Source organism: Myotis brandtii, unplaced genomic scaffold (genome assembly GCF_000412655.1).
Source record: "Myotis brandtii unplaced genomic scaffold, ASM41265v1 scaffold4, whole genome shotgun sequence".
In the NCBI taxonomy this organism is placed as follows: domain Eukaryota; kingdom Metazoa; phylum Chordata; class Mammalia; order Chiroptera; family Vespertilionidae; genus Myotis; species Myotis brandtii.
The window spans coordinates 5,705,710-5,726,435 of record NW_005365371.1 but is presented as its reverse complement, the minus strand read 5'-3'; positions in this window follow the sequence as shown (position 1 = coordinate 5,726,435).

The window sequence follows — 20,726 nt, the reverse complement described above, 5'->3', positions numbered from 1 at the left end:
TTTTTATAGCAGCATAGTATTTCATTGTGTAGATGTACCACTGTTTTCTAATCCACTCATCTGCTGATGGACACTTAGGCTGTTTCCAAATCTTAGCTATTGTAAATGTGCTGCTATGAACATAGGGGTACATATACCCTTTCTGATTGGTGTTTCTGAAGAAATCCTTAAATCTTATAGCATCAAAAATGAAAGAAATATTTTAACACCTAATCTGCTTTATATAGTTTTCTAAGCATTTTCTTCAACATCTATTATCAGATCTCACTACAGCCCCTAAAGTGGATACAGACTTGAACTCTACTTACAAATTAGGGCTCTGAGGCGAGGGAGATGAAGAGACTCTTTCTACTTGTGAGTGGAGGGACCGAGCTCCTGGCTTCAGTGTTGAGCTCCTGCCATCACTGTGCTCCGCCCTTCGGAGCCTACGAGTAAGACTAACCACGCATGGAGCAGGACCAACGGTTAGACACCTTGGACGTATCTTAGTGGAGCAGATGGCTCCCACCTGAGGCAGAGGGGAGCCTGGGGTTCTTGACCCCCTTTTCCTCTGGCCAAGGCAGAGGAAGAGTAGATGGGGGAGCACTGGCAGAGATGCTGCCTGGGGCCTGGGGTTTCTTTTTTTTTTGGAGGCGGGATATTTTTCCATTGATTTTTAGAGAGAGTAGAAGGAAGCATTGCGGGTGGGCGGGGAGAAACATCCATGTGAGAGAGACACATTGATTGGTTGCCTCCCACACGGGCTCTGACCAGGGCCAGGATAGAGTCTGCAAAGGAGGTACGTTCCCTTGACCGGATTTGAGCCTGGGACCCTTCAGTCAGAGGACTGACTCTCTATCCACTGAGGAAAACTGGCGAAAGCAGACCTGGCGGTTCTGAAAGCTGGGCTGGGTTGGTAAGTTCATAGCGGGGAGCTAAGTCACAGCCAACTGGGAGGGTGAGATGGGGAGACAGCACACTTTGCATTTCAAATTGGCACCCTAGTCTAGAGGATAATAGCAGTCACCCTTGTCTAGGCTGCCTCTTTATTAGGGGTGTGGCACCAGCAGGGGCAGAAAGTCCACCAAAGGTCAGTGGTAGTTCCAGGTGCCTTACCACCTGCATCCTGCTCATTCCATTCTTTCTTGAGACGTCAGCAGCGCAAGAGAGGAATGCAGGCCTGGTGGCTCTGAGTTAGGAGAGCTCAGCCAGAAGGTCAGAGGCTGTCCCTGAGGCTCCCACAGAGGCTGGTAGGAGGGTGGCAGGCAGGTGTGCTGGGCTCACAGGGTCGCCTGCAGCAAGCACTGAGGGTCCAGGTGCTGGGGGACTGTGTGTCTCTTCCTCCAGAGCCGGGCGAGGAGAAGGCACTTGGGGCTTTGAACACATGCTTGAGTAGCACCTCGGCATCTCGCCCAGTCCAGGGGCAGATGGCACTGTTTTGGATTAGCAGCACCCCTCCCCACCATTTTACTCTTAGTGGATAAGGTTTACATTCTCCTGTCAACAGCCCGTCAATATGTGGGCAATGGCTGTCGATGCCGCCCATGCCTCAAAGGATAAGACATCTCCATGTGGTGAGGGTGAGAAGGTATCCCCTAGCGGGAGTGGGGAAGATGCAGGGCAAAATGTTTCATGTGGTCCTTTTGGCTGGAGTGTGGATGAGGAGGGCACTTTGTGGGGAAGAGGCCTGAAAGGGGAGGATGGCCAGGCTGTGGAAGGTCTGAGGCCCTGCCTAGCTCTTCCATCTGCTGCCTCCCTGAGCTCGTGAGGGCGGAAGAAGACTCTGGCTGTGAGGGCAAGTGGCCAACAGCAAGCAGCACTGACTACAAGAGAGGGGTGGTCAACAGCTGTTTGCTGAGGATTCCCTGTCTTCATTCACAAACCAACCCTCCACTCCATGCCTGGCGGTGCAGAGTACCTGACAGACGGTCTCAAGGGGAAATGCCTCAAAATCACCTGAGAACTTGCTCAAAATGCATGTTACAGGCCCCTTCCCTGAGGCTATATTAAAGGTCTGGGGCAGCACCTAGGAATCAGCATTTTAACAAATTCCCCAGGTGATTCTGATGCATGTGGTGCATGAACTTGCCTGCAGCCAAAGTACTCAGGCTCCAGAATATGTCCTTGGACCAATGCCATCTTACCCCTGGTCCAGCAGCCCAATGGAGGCATCTCCATTACCCATGCCAAGCAGGCTTTCCCCATCTCTCCTCCTGGTCTCACCAAGAAGTCTTACAGAGCATGTCCCCATCAGAAGCAATTTATACCTCAGCCATGCTCAAAGTATATATAACTGCTTCCTGCTATGGGTTCGCTGGAGCCATAATGCTCCATGATCCTGCAAAAAACATTCTTAAACTATTTCCAAAAACTCTTAGTTGTAGTAAGGCTGTAGAACTAACCAAAATATCCATTTTTTTTGTTTTTGGTGGAAAGTAGATCCACTCAGTATGGTGACATCAGACTGAATGCATTGCAGCGAACATGTATTGAGCATAGCCATGTGTATTGGCAAGGCTGAACTGAAGTTTACATGTCATTGATTCATTAGTACATGGGCAAGCAAGTTAATACTTAACTAATACACCCGAGCAGACAATAGTGTTCAAAACATACGCTCCATAAAGAGGGACAAAAGAATGGCACTTAAAAGAAGCGGTTTGAAACCCTGGTCTGGACATCTAGCCCTTTGTATGTGACCAAGAGAATCTTGTTTAAAAGAAGAGAAATGTCTCACTCACCCTTTCCCTTTCTTTACTAGAAGAGAGAGCTTGCAGCCTCCCCGAGAATAGCCTGTTCCCTGGACAGGTGTCAGAAATGTTCATTTCATTCAGTCCAGGCTGCAGGGAAAGGGATTGTTACTCAGCGAAAGTGTCGGCTTTTACGGCTGCATCCAGGGAGGGCTGGGGGTTGTCATCTCCTACCCTGGGCTCTGCTCATGACTGCGTTATGGCCAGGCCCGTGTGCAGCTTCTGCGATCCCTCATTATGTCTGACATACGAGAAGCTTAAGTGGCTACATTTAAGGCTTCAAACATTAGCAGAGGACTCCGGTTCTGTCCAGGAATCGAGTGATTCATGCATTTCATGTGCTGGCGTGCGCCAGCGGTCCAAAGCTCATTAGAGTTTAATTAAGTACATTTTTTACTGACAGGAAGTGCAGACTTCTGGTGCTCAGTAGCAGGATGCGTTGGTGTTTGGGGCTGCATTTTGAACTCACTCTTTCTCCTTTTTCCTGGCATATCTCAATGTCTCCTCCACTTCCACGAGCCTCCTGTGGTGTGCGTCAGAATCACCCCTGGAGATTCTGATTCAGTTGGTCTGGGCCAGGCATCTCCTTTTCGTAATCCTTCATAGGAGACTCTAAATGGCTCCAAACCTGAGAACTCTGACTATGTAGGTTGTTGATTCTCAAATTGACTCCCTGGCTCCAGAGCTCCCGAGCCTCAGACTTCTGGGCATCTCCACCTGGATGTCTAACGGGCATCTCTAACTACAAAACGAAGAGGTTTTGCCGATGAACAAAAACACATCTAGAGACAGAGGAGCATCGATCAGATGCTCAAACCTCAGAGGGAAGGTAGGGAAGGGTGGGGGTAAAGGGGAGAGATCAACCAAAGGACTTGTATGCATGCATATAAGCCTAAGCGATGGATGCAGACAACAGGGGGTGAGGGTGAGGGCAGGACCGGGGGGTGAGGGGACAATGGGGGAATAAGGACACATTTGTAATACCTTAATCAATAAAGAAAAAAAAAAAAGAAGAGGTTTTGGAGTTACTTCAGCTGCATTCAACTCACTCCCTTCATTCTTTCTTCCAAAACTTGTAATACCTTAACCAATAAAGAAAAAAAAAAAGAAAGAAAGAAGAGGTTTTGGTGTCACTTCAGCTGCATTCAACTCCCTCCCTCCATTCTTTCTTCCAAAATGTATCTCAGGTCTGTCATCCACAAGGAATAGCCTGCTTTTGTAAACAAAGTCTAGCTGTCACTGGAGGGAGACGTCACTTCTTGGATTCAGAGGCTTCCCCTTCTTGAGAATTTCTCTCTAACCATCACTCCCCTCCCACAGTGCCCTGTAAGAACCCATCATTCTCACTGCGTAAACACATACCCCTGCCCTTACTCTCCTCCCGCAGAGACAAAGCGGAACCATTTGATTTGCTCCACTAGAGACTCAGCGCTAACAAAAAGGACTGGGCATCATGTGACACAAGACACCCTGGTATTCAGAGTGGACCCCTGTCTTTGAAGCCTACAGATCCTGCCTCACCCTGGCTCCCTTCTGGATCCGTGGGGTGGGCATTATCTCGGCACCTGCCAAGCAGAGTATGTTCTCCGTTTCCTTGACCCCACAAGTCTCTCTACCCAGACAGCTGGAGCAAGGTTCTCCTATCTATGAGTTCAATTTCTGCTGCTTGTCAGGGCAGCCATCTCTTTCTCAAATAACTGCCATTGGAAGTGACCACACTCTTGAGAGGAGGCCATGTTTACTCCAGGGCCATGGGCTTGTGACCCAAGGGTTGCAATCAAACCAATTAAATGTGACGCAGTGACCCCAATCTTCCCAATGACGTACAACACTCCTCTGGCCAGCCCCATTGCCACTGCCTTCGCTCTGGCCTTCATCAGCTCTCCCAGCAGGTAGTGGAAGACTCTCTTTCTTTCTTTCTTCCCCCCAAGAATTATCAGTCCATTCCCTTTCTATGCCCCTGCTTCTATTTTTTTTTTAACCTAAAACATTTTAAAACTTGAGCATAACATTTCAAGAACAAAAAGTGTTTTAAGTCCCAATTTCAATGTCCAAGAGTTCTGAGTCCAAGTTTCAATGTCCGACAGTTCCTTATGTGTAGGTGTCAGCAATGATATTTCAGTTCTGGATGGTGGACAAATGGTGGCAATGCAGGTCCGACCCTCTCTGGTTTGATCCTGGGCAACCTGCAGCGACGCACAGCTGCTGACTGCTAGCATGGCAAAGTGACGTCAGCGTCCTTCATCTCTGGATTGTTTTTCCTCTTGTCTTCATGGCTAAGGCTCCCATTCTTGACCACAGTCTCTCTCACTGTTGCAGGTCCACAATCCTAACATACAGAACATTATAATTTAGGGGTTCTCAAACTATTGGGTCTCAGGACCCTTTTCCACTGTTAAAAATTACTGACGATCCCAAAGAGATTTTGTTTATGTGAGTTATAGCTGTTAATATTTACTGTCAGAAATTAAAATAGAGGGATTTAAAAATATTTATTTACTAATTCATTTTAAAATAGTAATATAAATATGCCACATAAGTAACGTATTTTTATAGAAGGTAATTTCTCAAAACAAAAATATTTACTGAGAAGAATGGAATCATTTCATAATTTTGCAAGTTGCTTTAATATTTGGCTTAATAGTTTAAGCTGGAGTCTCATTGCTGTTCTTGCCTTCAGTCCATTGTGCTATGTTGTTTTGTTGAAGTATATGAGAAAAACCTGGCCTTACACACGTAGGTAGTTGCAAAAGGGAGGAGTATTTTAATAGTGTTCTTAGATAATTATGGGTGTTCTTTTTTGATACTAAACCCAAACTCAAGAAGTGATAGTTTCTTTTTTTAAAAAATATATATTTTATTGATTGATTTTCCACAGAGAGGAAAGGAGAGAAATAGAGAATCAGAAACATCGATGAGAGAGAAACACCGATCAGCTGCCTCCTGCACACCCCCCACTGGGAATGTGCCCGCAACCAAGGCACATGCCCTCGACCGGAATCGAACCTGGGACCCTTCAATCCCCAGGCCGATGCTCCATCCACCGAGCCAAACCCGCCAGGGCAAAGTGATAGTTTCTTAAGGTTAGTTACATTGTGGAAGTCATATCAATGAACTTTTTGTACTCACAGTAAAATCTGTTTCTTTATCTTGCACTTTGAATGTATCTTTTTCCTAACACCATATATTGATATTTTGAAACATATTGGTTATATACACTTTCTAAACGTTGATGCATTTTATTCTCCAATATTTAAAAGTCACATTCATTAATATCACCATTGGCATAACATTGGAAGAGTCATTAAGTATTAGAAAGCTGCCAAGCTCACAGTGGCAGACACAATTCTCCTAAAATTTGCACTTGAAAGCTTGGATTTTGTCATTGGCAACAAACACTGTCTGTTGTTTTCCTTCAAGTGATAGCCTCAAGAGATTCCTTTTTTGAGAAAATATCTGCCAAAACCCAAGTCTGAATAACCAGTTTGTCTGTCAGTTGCTTCTTTCAAGTAAAGTCACATTTTCTGAAAAAGTGACGAGGACAGCTCACTGCCCAAAGAGTTGCACAGTGATTTTTTCCTTGAGGCAACCACTGTACTCCCACAGACAGCGGAAGTGCCCGTGTGCGCCCACATCACACAGGACGTTAAAGCAGTGTGCTACTCCAGGGCTGAGATTCAATAAAGTTAATAATGTCACTGTTTCATCGAGGCCCATATTAAGTGAAACTGGCATTTAAAAAATTGTGGGTTTTTTTTTAACCATGTGTGCATGATCATGAAGAATACATGATTTCCAGTACAGTGCAGTGTTGATTTGATCTAAGGTACCAGCAGTTTTATTCACTGCCGCTTTTGCACCGTTATTGCAAAGGAGGGAGAAAAGGCAAATCACGTCTTTGTGCCATTATGAAAATAGTTTTGACTTCATGGAATCCCTGAAAAGGTCTTGGCGACTCCAGGAACCCCATGCTACACACTTTGAGAACTGCTGTAATAACGATGCATACGTTCCCTAGTTCCCACTTCCGAAAGGCTAGAGACTGGTCACACCAGAGTAGCATTTTAGGAACGTCCATCTTCCTCCCAGGCTTCTGCAAGTTCTGTCCACAAAGACCTGATTTCTGAGGAAGAGCAGCAGTGAGAGCGAGAGTGCTGCCTGTGGGGCGATCTCTGTGAGTTGCCAGCGAGCCGAGTTGTGATGGATGCATCTCCGGGAGGCTGCTGGTGGGAAGGCTGACAGCAGCTGGGCAGCAGCCACCCCAGGGCAGCTGAGGTCTAAGGAGCTTTTGTGGGAAGCCTGGTATGCTTTGCCTGAATTCCAAGGCGGTGCGAGCTGCCAGTTCCAGCGATGATCTCATTATAGTTGAGTGATTGAACGAGGCAGGCCTCCTCCAAGGAGATCGTCGGGTTTAGAGCGACTGTCTAATTAAACGGCACAGCAGCACCTGCAGCTGGGGGTAAGGAAGTGCGATTTGGTTTCTGCAGATGGGCACATGGCATTTAGAGCGGTAAAGTGAATTGGCGACAGGTGTGGAGCGAACCGGCTTCATAGATTCAGAGACTTAGGGCGAGAAGAGAAGTTAGAGGTCAGCCAATCAGGTGGAGTTGGAAGGAGTGGAACGATGACTCAGGGTTCCAGCACACCAGCGTCCACGAGGCAGCCGAGCCCATCTCTGTCCCACCACAAAAGGAGGCTCCAGGCCCCGTTCTTGCATCTTCCAGTGGGACAGCCTCCCGAGAAGGAAGCCAGCTACTCAGCGTAGACTGGTGACGTGTTTGAAAACATAGGTGACCATGTTTTCAGTCAGATTGGCAGGAAGACTCCAGGCCATAGACCCTCAGGTGGTTGCAGCAGCTAGAGGAGGTACAGGATTAGGTTCCTAGAAATTGTAAGTCATTTTCTCAGGGCCAGTGCCTGAGCCTGGACTGGGAAAGATTCCAAATGGTGAGGTGTGAGTCCTCACACACTTCTACCTTCTCAGGAGACAAATATGCTCCTTTACTGTCTATGATCTCACCTGATCCAGACAACAACCCTGTGGAACAGGCGGGGCACAGGGATTTATCTCCATTTTACGGATCAGGATGATGATTCCAGAGGAGGTTCAGGACTTGCCAAGGTCCCATTAGTAAGTAGCAGAGCAGGGACTTGAACTCCGCTTTCCAGGCTTACAGTCTCAGGCTCTAGCCAAGAGCACTGCTCCCCTCAGCACTGCTCGGTGGATTGTGGTACTCACCCATGGATGGGCAGGCAGCTGTGGCGACCCCAAAGGGGATGCATTATATCTCAGCTACGCACACCCGGTGCCTTCCTCGGCCTCCTTGGCCGATCTGGCATGATTTCCAACAGAACACTAACACACTGGGAATTGCTCTGGAACCCGACAGGACTGGAATCCGATGGCAGCGATGTAATTCCCTTGTCTGGATGTTCATCACATGTGATTAAGAACTAGAGATGCTACTGACTTTTGATTCCCCACTGGGATGCCGTGTGTAGAGGGAAGAGTGCTGGCATTGAAGACCGAAGAGCAGAGTTTTAGTTCCCCTGGTATTTGAAAGCTGGTTGACTTCCAGTCAAGCCATTTGATCTCTCTCAGCCTCAGTTTCCTCATCTGTGAAATGAGCATACTATATGTTATCCACCTTAAGCTAGCTCACTGGGTTGTTTTTGAGCCTTGAATGGCATGATTTTTATAAAGATGCCTTGTATAGTGTGAATCTCTATAAGAAGGTGGGGGTCACATCCCGAGATAATTAGCCATGCCCGCAATATCAGACAAGATCATTCTTTTATATACCAGGATGGTGCAGACCCTCCAAACAGGCATAGCCTTCTTTAACTAAGGCCTGAGGAATCCCAAATGTTTGGAAAATGTGAGCCAAGAGACCCCAGTGGTCCAGGCCCTGTGAGGCAGGATACCAAGGTGCTGGCATTGGAGCATGGTTTCCTGCATCTGTGAGGAGGCATTTTGGTGGCTGCTGGGCCCTGCCTTCCCCAGGGCAGTGTTGTGTCTCTGTGTCATATGGAGGGACCATATAGTCCATGGTTAGGAGCGCGAGCTCTGAAGCCAGACTGCTCGAGTGGGAATCCTGCCCTTGTATTTACCTCTCTGTGCCTTCCGTTTTTTAACTCACAAAACAGGGATGATAACAGTACTAAGTCTGTTTGGGCTGCTCTAACAAAACACCATAGACTGGGTGGCTTACAAACAATAATAATTTACTTTTCACAGTTCTAGGGACAGGAAATTCAAGATCATGGTATCAGTAAATTCAGTGTCTGGTGAGGATTTGCTGCCTGGTTCATGGATAGCTATCTTCTCACTGTGTCCTCACATGGCAGAGGGACGAGAGAACTCTCTGGGGTCTGTTTTTATTTTTTGTTGATTTCAGAGAGAAAGGGAGAGGGAGAGAGAGAGATAGAAACATCAATGATGAGAGAGAATCATTGATTAGCTGCCTCCTGCATGACCCTTCTGGGGATCGAGCTCGAAACCCAGGCATGTGCCCTGACCTGGAAGTGAATTGTGACCTCCTAGTTCATAGGTTGATGTTCAACCACTGAGCCACACCGGCCAGGCTCTGGGGACTGTTTTATAAGAGCAATAATCCCAATCATAGGACTCCACCCTCATGATCTAATCGCTTCCCAAAGGCCCCACCTCCTAATACTACTACCTTGAGAGTTAGGATTTCAACATATAAATATGAGAGGGACACACACATTTAGATCATAGCAAATACCTACTTCATAGCATTGTCATGAGAAACAAATGAGTCTACATGTGTATGAAAGCAGTCAGGACAGTGATTGGCACATATACCGGCCTCTGCATAATCCTTCACACTCACAGAGTCATCATGTGTAAGAGCTGGAAGGGTTTCGGAGAGATCAGTTTGCAACGGAGACACTGAGGTCCTGAGAGGAAGAGCAATTTGCCTACCGTCACAGACTACCAGCCTGGACCCTGGTCTTCTGCTTTCAGCTCTGAGTGCTTTTCCATGATTCCCTTTTCCTGGCCTTTCCACTATTTGAGTCAATCTCATAGCCATTGATCCAGTTCTGATGCCCAAGATGTTGATACATGAAAGCAGATGTTTACTACAAAGCAGACTGAGGACATAATCTTATTTGTGACATAATCATGGCTTTGTTTTCTGCCAGCCTTGATTCACAATTTAGGAAGGAGACTCTACTTGGGGTGGTGAACAGAGCAGGATGGTCTCGGCGCTCAGAGTACTGCGCATGCTCTGTGCTGCCCAGGAATTTCCTGTTTCTAAGAACAGCCCTTTCTCAAATTGTATATCGGGTGGGTGCCCTTAGGGACCCTTAAACGGGTTCTTCTATGTTCTTATAATTTGTTTACAATATGTTCACCTATCTCAGAAACACCCTTCCTGAATTATAGGTATCTTGCTACATTATTTGTTTTTCCTGGATCAACTGCCAGGCCCCTCCTTCTCTGACAACCTCCCTCCCTCACCCCACCCCCACCCCATTTGATGGAGGGTTGATGTTCAGATTTAGCCTCAGGCTTGTCCTACAGGTCACCACAGGAGTTTTTCAGGGTGGACGGCAGATCACTGTTAGGAACTCATTTTCTAGGAGCTGCCCTATGAAAAGGATGTAGGATAAATAAAGACCACAAACAGCCACTTGCCCTTTGTAAGACAGTGTTGCAAAATAATTTTGCTAAAAACTTTCAGTTTTCAGAATTATTCAGAAATTCAAAATAGTCGATAGGGGATTGTGAACTGGATTAACAGGATTCCAAATAAATAAAGCTTTTGATTTTTAATGTTAAACTTCCAAATTTCTAAAAAATTTTATCACCGTGTCCTCTCTCTCTCTCTCTCTCTTTCTCTCTCTCTCTCTCATACACACACACACACACACACACACACACACACACACACACACACACACAGCCCTGGCAGTTTTCCACAATCAATTGCAATCTCATTACTGGTTATCTCCATAAAAGACTTCCAGATGAGTGCCCTGGGAGCTGAATTGATGTGAAAATGTTCAGGCATGCAGAACCCCAAGGGTCTAAGGCCTGAATGGAGTGGGACCAGGCTGACAGGTATAGCAACGAGATGCCTAGTTTTCTGTGTTAGGTTTCTAGGCCAACCACTAAGCCTGTCTTACTAATTGAGGGATTTTAAGTTTCATGGGCAAGGAATTACGGGACTGCTCTAATGAACATGGACTTTCAGTAACCCACTAAGGCCTTTGACTCTTCCTCCTATACTAGTATATCTCTTGGTCACATCCACTTCTCTCCACTCTCTGCCCCCATCACCTCCCGCCTGGACAGTGCATGGCCCCATGACCAGCTTTCCTGACTCCCCTCTGGCTCCCCTCTCATTTGTTCTTCACACAGCATCTAGAGCCATCTTTTCAACCACAGATCTGGCTGGGTCATCTCCAAGGCTTCCCAGACCTTTAACATCCAAGCTCCTTTAACCTGGTCCCCAGAATCCCCCCAACTTGACCCCTGTTGACCTCTAGCTACATCCTCATTAGCACTGGCTCCCTGTACTAAGGCTCCAACCCCTTGCATCCTATGCTTGCTCTTGCTTCTGTGTGTTTGCACATGCTGCACTTCTGCCCTCCCTTCCCTGCCCTCCCCTCCCTAATTCCTAGTCAATCTTAAAGACCCCATCAGACACCACCTAAACGGGAGGGCAGTGAATTCCAGGGTAGAACACTCAATGACCCCCACCCCTTTCCCAGCAGCTGGACTAGGAGGCCCTGCAGTTGTTGCCAGAGCCTCCTGGTCCCCTGTCGGGTCATTAACATGATATACACTAGTTTCCTGCTTGTTGTCTGTTCCCCTTACCTGGGAATATAAGACCCTTGAGACCCATACTCTCTCCTATTCATTATTATATCCCCAGTAGCTAGCATAGTTCCCAGTGCATAGTGGGGAAGAAATCGATGTGTTTGTTGAACTAATTCATTCATGAATATATTTGCTGGAATAGATAAATTTGAACAAGCCACTTCTCCTCTCTGTACAAAACTTCAGTTTTCCCATGTATAAAACCCTGGGATCCAGACCTCAGAGGTCCTTTTCAACTGCTTGTGGTCCATGGTGCTGAATCATACATGTTTTCTTTAGGAATTACTCTGGGTTGCCTATAAGGGGATGCTCAGAAGACCATCGTGTCCAGAAAGACCCTTTTAAAAATCCATAAATAGCATTAAGGACAAAATTAGAAACAAGGGCTTGTTTGGTCGCAATGAGACTCAGTCCTTGAAGCCCAATTGTCAACATTTCCTGCTAATTTCTTCCTGGAATTGAGGAGCCCCTGCCTTTATTTCCTCCTAATTGGTCTGCAGAGGCTTCTTTATGAAGACTGCACCATCATTTCCCTGCAGAGATGATACATTTGCTGAATTCCAAAGATTGGAGGTGGGAGCATGGCTCAGCATCAGGACCTAAGAAGAGGTAGAAGAGGTGTCAGATTCCATGAATCAGAAATTTAGTGTCACCCTCCAGACCCCAGGCCTGAGACCACAGCATCCTAGGCTGGAGTGGAGGGCAGTGAGTAGAAGGCTCAAAATTATTGCAAGGGCTCCACAAGTCCCTTTATGAATCAAGCATAGTCTCTGACTAAATGAGTACAATGTCATGCAAATATATGTAGTTTTAAATGTATAACAAAGCTGCCATTGCAATGAATGAAAAAAGCATTCATTTAAGAGTAGCTCTAAATTCACACTGGGCGTCACATGCTTTCCTTGCTCAGTGAATGCCACAAGGAATACCACAAGGACCCCCAGTTACAGGACTGCCTGCTGTAAGAGAGATGGATCCACACCTATCTTGATGCTGTACTCCTAGCACTTCTTTCAAGGCTGGGTGTGTCCTAGGGGCTTAAAAGGTATTTGTTAGGATTCAGGGAAATCATTTTACTTTAAAAAGACAGACTTATACTTGAAAATATTAGGTGGCTAATCAGGATAAATAATAAAACAATATTTTTGTGTTTTATTATAGCTCTTTGCAACTTAAAATAAAAGAATTGCTTTCCCATACATCACTGCATTTGGCCTTAAAAAATGACCTTGTGAGGACAGTGAACTCAGAGGCTAGGAGGCTGCCTGCAAGGGGAGCAGGGGGAGCTGCAAGCATCAAGTGGAGGAGCCAGGGTTTCAACTGCACGCTGGAAGGTCACAGCCATGCGCAGAAGACTGTCTCTCCTCTGTCGCTCTGGCAGGGCTCAGAGGTGTGACATCTGGGTAAGATAAGGCCCCCAAGTAAGACTGGCATTTCATCAACTTGGTTTTGTTACCGTAAGGATTACAAAGGCAGTACAGGGCTTCCCGCCTTTAAAAGGAAAACGGAGCTGGGGAGGTTGCCTGAGAAATTGCAGGCCGGAGGCTCTCCTTCCTTCTCTATCTCTATTGTTTCCCTCTTTCCTGCCATTAAACAGGAACATAATGGTAGGGGCAAAATGAAGGTTACTCTCCGTTATGTAATTTAAAGTGTGTATTTTTGTGCATTTTGATTGAGGTGCAAGGTTGAAGTATCATAAAAGATGGTTGAGATATGAAACACAATGCAAATGCCAATCAGAATAATACTGATTTTTAAAAAGGTACATTCCTACATGGAATTGGGTGCAGTAGTTAAAATGGTATAGGTTTAAGTTTATTGATATGTGGTAACATTACTTACCGTATTTACTTATTTATTTTGATGATCACTTTTTATTGTTAAAACTTCAATAGTGTATAGAAAAGAAATGAGCAAAATTCTGGGGCACTAGAAACATATAGTTGACTACTTAAAGGTCAGCGTCTAGTGTAAAGTATTTAAATGTAAAATTGTACACACTCTGACAGGTAAAACTGACAGCGTAAGTGTGAAATTGCACACAGTCTCACAAGTGCAAAGAGACGCCCGGGATAAGTGATCGTCACCCAACACTGAGTCGCTCTGCACAGCACGATTGCATGTGCTTTTGACTTCCCTGTTCTGTCTTGTTCTCACTATGCATGCGGGTGCTGGACTGGTGGGGTCTCCAAGTCCACTTGCATTGCTGGTCCCAGAGAAGATGACATATCACCACGGACAGCAGTTTTTATTAGCTGTTCCTTGCATAACATCCTAGCCCAGTGGTCGGCAAACTGCGGCTCGCGAGCCACATGCGGCTCTTTGGCCCTTTGAGTGTGGCTCTTCCTAAGCCTTAGGAGTACCCTAATTAAGTTAATAACAATGTACCTACCTATATAGTTTAAGTTTAAAAAATTTGGCTCTCAAAAGAAATTTCAATCGTTGTACTGTTGATATTTGGCTCTGTTGACTAACGAGTTTGCTGACCACTGTCCTAGCCGACTGGACACCCTCAGCTGTTTTGATAACTAAGGATACTGAGTCTTGACCAGCCTGTGGAGAGCTGTGGCAGGAGCAGAAGTGACCTGGCCACCACAGCATGGCTCAGGGCACAGTGCGCACAGCTTCTCTGAGGGCTGCCCAGCAGGTTTCCCAGGAGCAGCAGGAACCCAGCCAGTGCGTGAGCCCGTAGCCTGTCCTGTTGGCCTCTCCCTCAGAGGCCGAGCCCTGGTTCTCTGTGTTTCTTTCCCTGTTCCCCAGAGCCACTCACGGGGGTGGGCCGATGGTCCCAGCCTGCCAGGTGTCCCAGAGTTTGTGTCCCTGCCTCCACCCCCACAAGGCCACTGGTTGGTCACATTAGTCTCCCGTGGGTCCTTACCCTGACCAGTGCAGGGAATTTGGAGTCTGAGGGCCTGAAGGCTCCCTAAGTGGGAGATGGTGGGTAGTGACTGCTTTCTTCACCTGTAAGATTGGAAAAATAATGCTGCCTCATATGAGGATCAAATGGGATGATGTGTATAGAAGCGCTTTGTAGACTTTAAGATGGTCTTAGGCCTGGCGGGTTTGGCTCGGTGGAAAGAGTGTCAGCCTGCAGACTAAAGGGTCCCAGGTTCGATTCTGGTCAGGGGCATGTCTCTCGGTTGCAGGCTCAATCCCTGGCCCTGGTTAGGGCGTGTATGAAGGCAACAAATTGATATGTCTCTCTCACATAGATGTTTTTCTCTGTTTCTCTCCCTTCCACTCTCTCTCTCTCAAAAAAAATAAAAAACCAATGGAAAAATATCCTCAGGTGAGGATTAACAACAACAACAACAACAACAAAAAACCCCAAACAAAAAAAAGATAGTCTTATAGGTGGGATATTGGCTAGATGGCAGAGGCTTAGAGTTAGACATGCATCTGAATGCAGCCCACCACACAGTGACTATGAGACTTTGGGAGAGTTAAGCAACTCTCACAGCCTCAGTTTCTGACCTGTAGAATGGGGTTATTCTGCTGACCAGCCTGAAACCCTCCAGGAGGAACTGTGGTTTGTGTACCCTCCAGAGAACTGAGGCTCACATTAAACTTTCTCATGGGCAATTATTTACATGTTTGGGGGTGGGGATGCCCTGTGGCTGGAACCCACCTCCTCCCGCCTTGTTTTTATTTTTACACCCCTGAGGTTGAAAACCAGCTGTCTGAATCACTTGCAAACAGAGCCAAAACAATTTTCATGCGTCACAGAAGGCCACGGGCTCCAGTCACGCCTCAGGATAGTGCACTAAAAATATCTTCCCAGTGCTATTTTTAAGGCCTTGAAAGCTGCTCTCCACAGGCCAAGACAGCGGAACTTCTCACTGTGCTCACGCAAAAGGCAACAGGTTGATCCCTAGGTGAGCCCTGGGGTCAGTTAAGGAGCTGAACTTCTTAACCCTCGCATCTTTCTGACCACAGGGATTGCTCACTGGGCAAAGGCCCACACAGTAAGTGCAGCCTGGCCCCTCTCGGGCCCACCATTACGCCAGCTGTGTGTGGACCACATGCCAGCTGTGTGCAACCTTTCCACACCGGGCATCTTCTGCACCCCCAGCACAGAGGCTCTGCGAGGCAGAGACATGGCCTACGCATCCCTCATGTTTAAACAGTCATTTATAATTTTCAAAGCATATTCACATCTATTGCCTTCTCTGATTTTCGTGACACTCCTGCTAAATGGGTATTATTATCCCCATTTTATAGATTAGGAATGTTTGTGCTCTCACAACACCGCTGTTAGGCAATAGAATGCAAACGAACTCCTCTGGGTGTCTGAAGGCGGATGACCTCAGGTATCCTGACATGGGCTCGGCGTCTTCCTTCTCAGTCACCTACACAGTGGCTACACCTACCCTCCACTGTAGTCAGACTGCTCATCTTTGTTCATTCATTCATTCATTCATTCATTTATTCATTCACTCACTTGACAAACATTTCCTGAGCGCCCACTCTGGGCCAGGCCATCACTGTGCTAGGCTTGGAGATAAGTGATGTCATCCCTGCCCTGGGGAGGTAACAGTGACAGGACACAAGTCCACAGTGTATGGTGGGTACAGGGTAGTGGGAAGGAGAAGTTATGAAAGGCTTCAGGAAGAGGTCATCCTTTTGGGGGTCTGAAGACTGAGTGAGAACTAGAAAAGAAGCTCCCAGATCAGGGGAAGAACCTGGTCCAGCAGGAGATGTGGGAAAGCAGGGAGCATGTGGGAGCTGACAGCCGGTCAGAGTGGGTGCAGGCAGGAGGCAGGGACCATGAGGCTGGATTGTTAGCAGGGTCAGAGCAGGAGGCCCAGGGGCTGCCTGAAGGGCCTGAGAGTGGCTGGAGGTTTTCAGCCAAGAACTACATGATCATATGTAGGTGTTAGAAGCATCCCTGTGAGGCTGTGTGGAGGGACAGGAGGGAGGAGGGCACACTGGAGGTTGTTAAACTAATTCAGATGAGACAGGATGGGGGCCTGGACTGAGGCAGGCAGTCAGAGAGGATGAAAAAGAAGGATCCCATTCTAGAAGTACTTAAAAGTCATTAAAAAGCTAAAAACCAGTCACAGAGCTTAGTGATCAGTTGGGTGTATAGGGATGGGAGAACAGGAGAGTCTGGGTATGGGGTTTAGCCCTGGGTGACTGGGAGCAGGTTGGTGCCATTCAATGAGCAGGCAAACACGAAGGGGGAGCAGGTGGAGGGGAAGGGTGGGCTTGTTTTGAACGTGTCATGGCGAGGAGCCAGTTAGAGATCCAAGTAGCCCAAATAAGCAGAAAGTCAGATACACAACTGGGTGCTCAGAGGAAAAATCAGGCTCTGACGTAACAGTATGGAAGGGGGCGGGAAGTCGATGAAGCATGTGGATCTCAACCCTCACTTTCAACAAAGTCAAGTGGATAGCTTTAAAAAACAAAGATACTAGTATCTGGGCCCCATCCCCAGAAATTCTGATTTGATTACTACATAATGGGCCCTGGCATCAGTGTATTAAAAAAGTTGCCAGGTACTCCTTCTGATGAGTAGCCAGGCCCGGGAAACACGGCCATGGAGATGTGATGATGGAGGAGATGGCCCGGACAGATGGCAGATGGACAGGCCTGTTGTGCACACCAACATGGAAGGGGCAGGGTGGACGGATGGCCCGAAATCAGCCTGGAGGGTTAGGGAGGAGGCCACCAGGAGAGCATCACCTCACCAGCCAAAGAAGGGCAGGTACTAAGAAGGAGGCCCAGAGCACAGACATGCAGGAGGGGCCAGCGTGAGAGCTGGAGGTTGTCCAGGGGCTGCCCTGGGCAGAGCAGACTTGGGGAGGGGGATTGAAGAGTCAGATCAGACCAGACTCAGAGAGTGGAAGGGGGGAAGGGAAGACCACCAAAGGTGGGCAACTCTGTTAAGAAATGTGGCTATTCTGGTCCAATGTGGAGGCTGACTCGACAGACCAGGCGCTAGGAGCAGATCCAACGTCGTGGCTGAGACACCGCAAACCGGTTCAACATTCAATCCCATCAATTAATTTGGACCAGACTGTTTGAATTCCAAAAATAAAATTGGACCGCAAAGGGTAAAAAAAAAAAAAAAGAAATGTGGCTATAGCCCTGCCAGTGTGGCTCAGTGGGTTGGAACATCATCCTTTGCACTGAAAGGTCCTGGTTCGATTCCCAGTCAGAGCACATACCCAGGCTGCGGGTTCCATCCCAGGTCAGGGTGTATACAGTTGCCCCCCATTTCTCACATCAATGTTTTTCCCTCTCTCCCTTCTTCTCTCTATAAAAACATATTAAAAAAAAGAAATAAATGTGGCTGTAAATGAAAGCAGAGAAAACAGCTAAAGGCGTGATCAAACAGATATGAAATAGTCTGTCTCAGGCAGAGGAAGCAGGAAGGACCAGCGACATTGCCCTGAATGACAGGGGAAAATTAAATTAATAGAGGGGCTGTGGTGCAGAGCTCAGCCCTAGGAAAAAGATGCTCCTCCATCTGGGGTAGCAAAGACACACTATGGTGTCACCTGCCTCCACAGAGCTCGGCATCTGCACCCGCTCCAGGATGTGTGCTGATGGGCAGGCTGGCAGTGCTGCTTCCGTCCTCCCCACAGGCCCACCTCCAGCCCTTCCTTCTCATGCTCCCCCTTCACGTCCTCTTCTCGCTGTCCTAGTTGGAGAGGCCCATCCGTACCTGACACAGGTGACTCTTACCTCCTCTGCCCACTCCTCAGCCAGAATGTTTCTTTTAAAATATATTTTTATTGATTTCAGAGAGGAAAGGACAGGGAGAGAGAGAAACATCAATGATTAGAGAGAATCATTGATCGGTTGCCTCCTGCACACCCCACACTGGGAATTGAGTCCGCAACCCGGGCATATGCCCTGACCGGGAATTGAACCATGACCTCCTGGTTCATAGGTAGATGCTCAACCACTGAGCCAAGCGGGCTGGGCACCCCCCAGAATTTTTTTTTTTTTTACCAACTGCTAAGTAGGCTGTGAATGCCTTAAAAGCAGGGACTCAACATTTCCCTGAAGCACTTGGTACTAACATATGGTAGGCTTTTAATAAGCATTTGTTGTGTAAATATATGCCCCCACACACACTTAAACATAAAACACTGGCATAAATACATTTATATATTTATGTGCCTAATTGTGCATGCTCATCACAGGGTATGATGCTCATCTGGCACATGGGTGCTCACCAAGTCTCCCTGCAGGATCCACTGGCCTCTCTCTGTGACGTGCTCCCAATCCTGGAAAGAAGCCCTGTGTGGACAGAGGCCTGGCCCACATTTCCTGGATACATTTGCTCTAGTTTAGGAAACGTTACAGGTCACCTTCAAATTCTGGAATATGAGCACTTCTGACATATGGTTAAAGGGAGGGAAACTTGCCACCCTTTATGGAATGCATGTGCCACAAGGCTCATTTTCTGTTTTAGTGGTAAATGGCTTCCAGTAAGATAACAGGAGGAGGTCTTCCAGCCCTTGTCCTCATTCCCAGTTTGCTCCAGAAGCATATGGCAGAAGGAGTGACTCAATTTCAACTTGCAGTTTTAGCTCCCAGTTTATAAGAGCGATAAAAGCATGTCCAGCAAAGCTGGGACCAATATTTTCAAGCTTCCAACCATAATTCTTGTTTCAACTAGCAAATGTTAAGGTATATGTGTATGTTTAAATCCAAATTCAGTATATTTTATTTAAATACATTCAAAAAATTTTCTAACACACAAATTGCTCTCTTTAAGCCCCAAAGCTTCTTAATACTAGATAAAAAATAGTAAGTACATGGATGACATGCTATCATGAGATTATGAAGGTTTTTTTTTTCACCTTGTATGAAGAGTTTGGTTGAGAAAAGAGATACTGTTCCTCTGTCTGTGAGGGACAGTGAGAAGAGCATGTCTATATCATCATGCATTTGATAATCTACCCCCCCATGACACACACACACACACACACACACACAGTGAATTTCTTAAAGTTAGAACCATTGATATGAGATGCTTCGGTCTTATTGAGATCATTTGGGTCCCCCACACCATTCCACCCCCTGCTTTGCTTGGCCTCAGATAGGACCCCTGAAACTGGCTAGCCACCCTGCGCTATGGAAGGTTTCCATGCTCCCAGGTTACCAATTTCCTGTCTCCACTACTCTTCTAACGCCGATTGCTTGGGTAGTCAGGGAGGATTTCTCCCCTCAGAGTAAGAGGACAGAAGAACAACGGAGTTACCATTTTCTGTCTCAGAAGGGCATCTGGAAACAGATGTTTCTAGAACTGTGAGATCTTCCTGCCATCTACCCTCTGCCATTCTTCCACACTGCTGGTTTCCTGAGGTGTTGAGCAGTTAAGATGTGTAGGCCTCAAAGCCTATGTATTTGCATGAAGGTGGGTGGATAGAAAATGGTGGGGACTGGATAGGGAACAGAATGCTAGGGATAAAGTGGCAGTGGCGGCGATCCAGAGGAGAGGAATACAAGTTGAAGGCCAGGGCTTATATGAGGAAACAAGAATAGGGAGCCTGACTGGGCCTCAGAAGGAAGCTGGGGGAGTTCAGAGTGTCTACAGTGTGGAAGGGAAGGAGAGAGGAAGGAAAGATGGAAGGAAGGAAGGAAGGAAGGAAGGAAGGAAGGAAGGAAGGAAGGAAGGAAGAAAAGAAGGAGTAGAACCACAAAATCTTTCTAGCACTGACTTCACTTCTAATCTGGAATGCGCTGGGATAATCTGTCAGAACACAGGCCTTGACACGGGGAGATCGTGACCGTCACTCCATCCTGCAGCTGCAGCCCTTGACTGGGGACTGGGTCCTGTAGACAGGAGCATGGACAGGAGCCCATTCTTCAGTGAAGAGGCTTTATCATCGCTCACTCAAGATGAGCACTCATTAATAGTGTCAGTTTCGCTAGTTTCATAACAGATGCCAGATGGGGAACACCCAATTCCTATTTTGTTCATGCTTGAAATGAGGTTACACAAGGAGCAACTGAAGGAGGAGGGATCCGGGAACAGAGAAGACAAGGGGAGACATGGGGACTCTGAAGAGCTGCCTTCTGTGTGGAAGGGGGGCAGCTCACTCCTTGAGAGATCAGAGGAGAGAAGGTAGCAGGTTTCACGTCATCGAAAACAAGAACACTGGTATAGGCTTCTGTGGGAGGTG